Source organism: Papaver somniferum, chromosome 2 (assembly GCF_003573695.1).
Source record: "Papaver somniferum cultivar HN1 chromosome 2, ASM357369v1, whole genome shotgun sequence".
NCBI classification, from domain to species: Eukaryota; Viridiplantae; Streptophyta; class Magnoliopsida; order Ranunculales; family Papaveraceae; genus Papaver; species Papaver somniferum.
This window is the reverse complement of record NC_039359.1, coordinates 131,869,619-131,875,876: the sequence shown is the minus strand read 5'-3', so window position 1 is coordinate 131,875,876 and position 6,258 is coordinate 131,869,619.

Below are 6,258 nucleotides of genomic sequence, written 5' to 3'. Positions count from 1 at the left end.
CCTCGAGTAGTTCTTCGTCTTTGTAAGATGATCACCATGGAGTCTGGAGCTCAACTGCACTTAACTATGCTAGACCAAGACTTGGTCATAAGTAAACTAGAAATTAAGACATATAGTTTTCATCATTAATATTGACAAACATGCTTGAGATAGCAACGCATGCGAGTTCGACCGAGCAGTGCTCTAACAATCTCCCCCATTTGTCAATTTTCGTGACAAAACTATCAATGCATATGGATTACAAGATAGATAAAACTTTGTAGCTTCTCGTCCACATGCTTGATCTCCTTGGCGCTTCAACATTACTCGAAAACTTCGTCCTTTCCAAGTACTCCCATGATTCCAAAGGTTGTAAGTTCAACATCATAGTTGTTGAAGTTCCGTAGCCATAACAATGAGAAAACAAAAGCTCTCGATCATTGTTATACAATGTCATAGTATTATCACACAGCATCAAAGTTCTCATATCACATCTTCGACAACAATAATATGGTGATATGTATCACTACCCCTTAGTAAATACTTCGTCTCAACACGAAAACCACTCCCCCTTACATAATGATCTGAAAACCATATGTATTTGTAGTGTGAAGTACATATTAATTCTCCCCCTTTTTGTCAATAAAATTGGAAAGGTACGAAAACAGAATCCTAATGAAAATTTTCATGGAGACACTTCAAGACCAAAGAAAAGTACATATCAACTTTTTTTAGATGCAATCATAAATCCAAAGCTAAATGCATTCATCACAGAGTTTATAAAGATACAAGATAACTCCTCAAATATTCCACAACCGCACTCCCCACAAATATATGGCAATTAAGCACAAGTTCAAAAGAACTCTCCCCCATTTTGATTTCATTCCCGAAAGAACAACAAGAGCGACCTTACTTTTACAAGAAAATAAGGCTTTCTTTGGACACCAAAAACCATAAGGGAATGATTTTGTATCCAAAAATTCTCAATTAAGCTAATCACAAGAGAACCCATGATTAATTTAATCGGAATACACACCAAAAAAACCACAAACGAATCTATGATTAGTCTAGTTGGAAATGCTCACACAAGAAGACTTATGGAGCCGCACAATATATACACAAAATATGGATCAGGGAAGATCAATACTGCAGAATATACAAGGATTCATTCTATTTTCCATCACTATTTGCACAACGACATATAATAGACATAATCCTTGTAAACAAAAGATTTTAACCTATCTTCCATCAAAAAATGACATAATAGGCGTAACTTTTGTTTGTCAAAAGTTCATCGATCTTGTATCAGTACATGCATATCGACATATAAACGAGATAACTTTTGACAATATATGGGACAATAATAGTTCACGGACGCAAACATACATATCTCATAGCACATTGCAATATATAAAATCATAAATATTAATACTGCAAAAATCATCTTCCAAACCAACTTTAGAATTTAACCAAATAAATCTAAAAACATGATGATGAAAACGTTGGACATAGCTATGTGTACTCACAATAATTGCTATTCCAAACCCTAATTATCCTTCTTAAACAAAAACAAGAATAAAATTCTCTTAAGAAGTTTTACTAGATAAATAAAAAGAAATTCAACACCAATATAAAGAGGCACGAGAAACTACTCATCATCTTCATCTTCGGAGACCATGAAGGTGGAACGAACATTGTCCAAGTCTTCTTTAATATCGGGGTGCTTGATAGCAATCACAAGTAATTGTTCTTGAACACAACTTACTTTGGTATTCAATTTATAAACACCTTTATAAATTTGGCAAAGAATCTTTGTAGAAGGATCACTCGAGCCATCAGTTGTGTCACACCTTTGTCTCTTGTAAGCATACTCCTTCATTCGATTGAATGTACACGGCCGAACAAGTTTGGGGGTTCCAATAGAGTTCTCAATGGGTTCAATGGAGAAGTTGCGACAAATACGCTCAATCAAGAATGGATAGCCTAACTTCTTATTAATGGAATTCATGTCTAACATTTGAAAAATAATGAATCCACAAATGTCGAGACCTTTGGTTTCCATCTCAAGGTAATAGACCAATTCCGCAAACTCACGACTCCAACGAGAGTTCTCAACCGTGGAAGGACAAAGGTTAGAAATATCCAATTTTCCAAAAGACTTTAGAGGAAAATCTAATTGATTAGTAGGAAATTTTCCTCCATTCCACACAACACTTTTACCACAAAGACCGTTTGAGATGGTTTTATGTGAGGGTCTTTCATTGCTTGGTCTAGGAAGACGAAAATCACCTAAAGGGATTTTGGTAATCTTTGAAATTAATTCTCTATTAACTAGAACCCTTTCTCTATTGACCATGGTCTTGAATTCCATGTCCTCAAGAACAACATCATGAATGTTGGCATATAAGATTCTAGTAAGAGTATCATAACCTTCACCAAGATCATCAAAGATGTTACCAAGCTTGAATTTTTCAAAGAAAGATAAATCCTCCTTATGCCCACTAGTATTATCCAATTTCTTTTCTAAAATAAACCCAGTAGAGGAAATATTTTCAAATACTTTGCTACGGGATTTATCCACAATCTAATCCTAATAGAATTTTGTTCAATATGAAGATCAATTGAAGAGGATGGAGAACCTAGGTTTTTCGAAGAACCTTTTGAACCCTTAATATTCTTCATGATTCAAGAAGGAAATAAGGGAGCGGGAAAGAGATTACTTACTTGAATTTTTATCTTGAGAAATCCCTTTACAAGATGTTCTCCAACAAGATTTAATGGAGAAAAAATATGAACCCTAAAAGTTCACGAACGCGGACAGATGAGGGAGGAAGGAGGGTAGCGTACCCGTACTTCTTTTATACCCACGGTTGGGCTTGGACCCATTCACAAACCGCGACCCACATAAGGAATGTAGGATTTTTAGAGGTAAGTACTGTGATACATGTACAAACCTTTTTGAAAAGCTTTTGTCACAAAGAGAAGAGAAAAAAATCTTAAACAAAGTCAACCATTTACTTGCCCCATTTCAAGTTATATACAAATGGGGTGATGCCATTCCTGAAATCATGTGATGCAGTATGCAGAAAATTTCTCATGCAAAATTTTTGGTTGACATTTGTGACTAGAATTAGGAGTAAAATCATAACGATAAAACTCAGAATCCGTTGGTCTTTTTTTCTTATGACACAGAGATGACATTTTCTGATCAATGGTTCATTTACCAATCTTACAAGAAATCTTTTTATTAACTTCAAGAGAGCTGGTAGTTGGAACAGTTTGTACATCATTAGAACATGATTTGACTGGTACAAAACTTTTATCAGAACGATTCAATTCTTCTATGGAGTTAAGCTTTTCTAAGAATTTTAACACGTTCTCAAACGCTCTAAATAGATCCTTGTCAATTGATCCTTTATGATAGTATTCCTCAAAAAGATTAAGAGTAATTCTTGTGAGGGTCCATACCTTTGAGCGTTGATCATGTTTTCTTTGAAGATTCTCATTAAAGAAATTTTTAATTTTTCCTTTAGACTGTTTCTTCACATCTGGCTTTTCCGATAATCTAGATGGCATAAGATTATCATGAGAGACCGTTGGTCTGAACAATAATCTCTGAGCAGTCTTTAAGGAGCTCTGGTGTGCGTTACAGATGCCATGAGCAAGCCTCCCAAAAAGATTTCCCATAGGGATAGACTTTTGAGGATCGGCAAAACACAAACTTATAAGGTTTAACGTGTTTGCCTGCTCTGATACCAATTGAAAAAGCGGGGGTACAACAACCTCACCCAATATTTCGATTAACAATCTGTATGGACTAACTCTAATATACTTTTAATAGAATCAACTAGACAGTCATACTCAATCTTAATAAAAAGTATATCAAGGAGTTAATATCTCAATCTCTCGATTTGATCTTTACTCAAGCAAATGAAAATCTGCGAGTCTTTATCAAATACTAGAGAGATAAACTTGGATGGTACCAAAGACCAATATACAAGTGTCAATCAATGTAAATCAACAACCAAAGGTTGGATAATCTAATTGATTGATTTTAACGCACAACCTGTGATATTTCAATTATATAACAAAATATAATGCGGAATAGAAATAACACAGACACCAGAAAGTTTGTTAACGAGAAAACCGCAAATGTAGAAAAAACCCGGGACTTAGTCCAGATTGAACACCACACTTTATTAAGCCGCTACAGACACTAGCCTACTAAAAACTAACTTCGGTCTGGACTGTAGTTGAACCCTAATCAATCTCACATTGATTCAAGGTATAGTTGCGCTCCTTACGTCTCTGATCCCAGCAGGATACTATGCACTTGATTCCCTTAGCTGATCTCACCCACAACTAAGAGTTGCTACGACCCAAAGTCGAAGACTTCAATAAAAAAATCTGTATCACACAGAAAAGTCTACAATGATAGATAAATATGTCACCCACAGATAAACCTATAATTTTTTGTTCCGTCTTTTGATAAATGAAGGTTAACAAGCACTAATTGATAACCCGGACTTATATTCCCAAAGAACAGCCTAGTATTATCAATCACCTCACAATAATCTAAATCGTATGGTAGCGAAACTAGATATTGTGGAATCACAAACGATGAGACGAAGATGTTTGTGATTTCTTTTTATCTTGCACTATCGGAGATATAATCTCAAGTCAATTATTCAATTGAACTCGTACGATAGAAAATGGCAAGATTATATCGCTCAACTACAAGAAAGTATTTTCGCCTGGCTTCACAATCCCAATGAAGTCTTTCAGTCATTAACCTACAGGGTCTCGAGAACAAACCTAAGGTTAAAGGACAATCGACTCTATCAAAACCAACTAGTATCACACAGGAGGTGTGGGGATTATTTTTCCAGTTGCTAGATGTCTCTTTTATATAGTTTTCAAATCAGAATTTGCAATCCAAGTTACCTTGATAACAAAGCATTCAATATTCACCGTTAGATGAAAAACCTGATTTAACCAAGCTAATATCTTTCAACCGTTAGATCGAAACTTATATTGTCACACACAAATGAAATGTATTCATTTAGGTTTGAGTAACTGTACCTAAACGTGTACACTTAGTTGGTTCACAAATAGTTAACCAATGGTTAGCCATATGAGCACTGTCATATTAACCGTATTCATCTTTCTCATAACTAGTTCAAATGACTCATAAGAACTAGTTCAGTAGTTGTTCATAGACACAATTGAAACAAAATCGTTTGATTCACTTGAATCAATTCATGAACAATATAGCCACGGTTTGCAAAGATTGCATTCCTTATAATTTATTGTTTGAAGCTCATGAACTATCGATTTGAGAAATAACCAGCTTGGGTACGCATACGGCTATGCGTACCTTAGCTACCTGATTTGGTTTCTGGCTGCTCGTGTTGATAACACTTGTGTCTTGAAATAGGTTGAAAACTTATTTATATAAGTCATTGAGCGCACCCTGATCTCATATGAAGTGGAGGAAGTTAAGTAGTGGAGAAGTGGAGATCATCGTGTTTCCGTTATGAGGGAAGACTAGTCATACTTTCACCCACTACTCTCATTATTGTTAACCGTCCATCTTTCCTTACACTTTCTCGTAATGGGCGAGTTGCACGCCGCACGCTGTAAACTGCCAGACCAATACCCCAGTGAGTATCCCTCAGTTTGTGACACGTTTTATGTCTCGAGTAAGTGGGTCGAGTCTTGAGACTCGTCGCTGAAAGCAGCACACTGTGCTTTTAGGTCAAATAATAAATTATTTATGAAACCAATATTTATAAAGCATCGCTTTTAAACAAGCAGCTGAAAATAATCGATGTGCAAGAAACATCATTGTTTTAGAGCTCGATTGACTCAGTCGCAGATTGAGCGTCTTAAAAAGGTAGCATGACCGACCACCTTCGGGTGATCGTTTGGTATCTTTAGAGACGAGCTATTGCTCGGTCGATCACTCCCTGTAAGCGGGTGGCGGATGGTATCCATTCTAAAATCATACCGGTTGATCTAAATTAGATCTGGATCACTCAAATCGGCTAGCCAAGTTGAGTGGCTGAGATGATTTGCGGAAGTTAATGTCTGCTGTTGAAGTAGCGCGAATGACCACTTTTGGGTGATTGCTCGGAGGCCAGATGAGCAAGTTGTGGCTTGGACGATCGCCCCTCACGGAAGAGGGGTGGCCGGTGATCACAACGTCACCCTATTGGCCATCTAGAATCCGATCTAAGTCGTTCGACTAAGCTGGCAAAGATGGACGAACGTGATTGA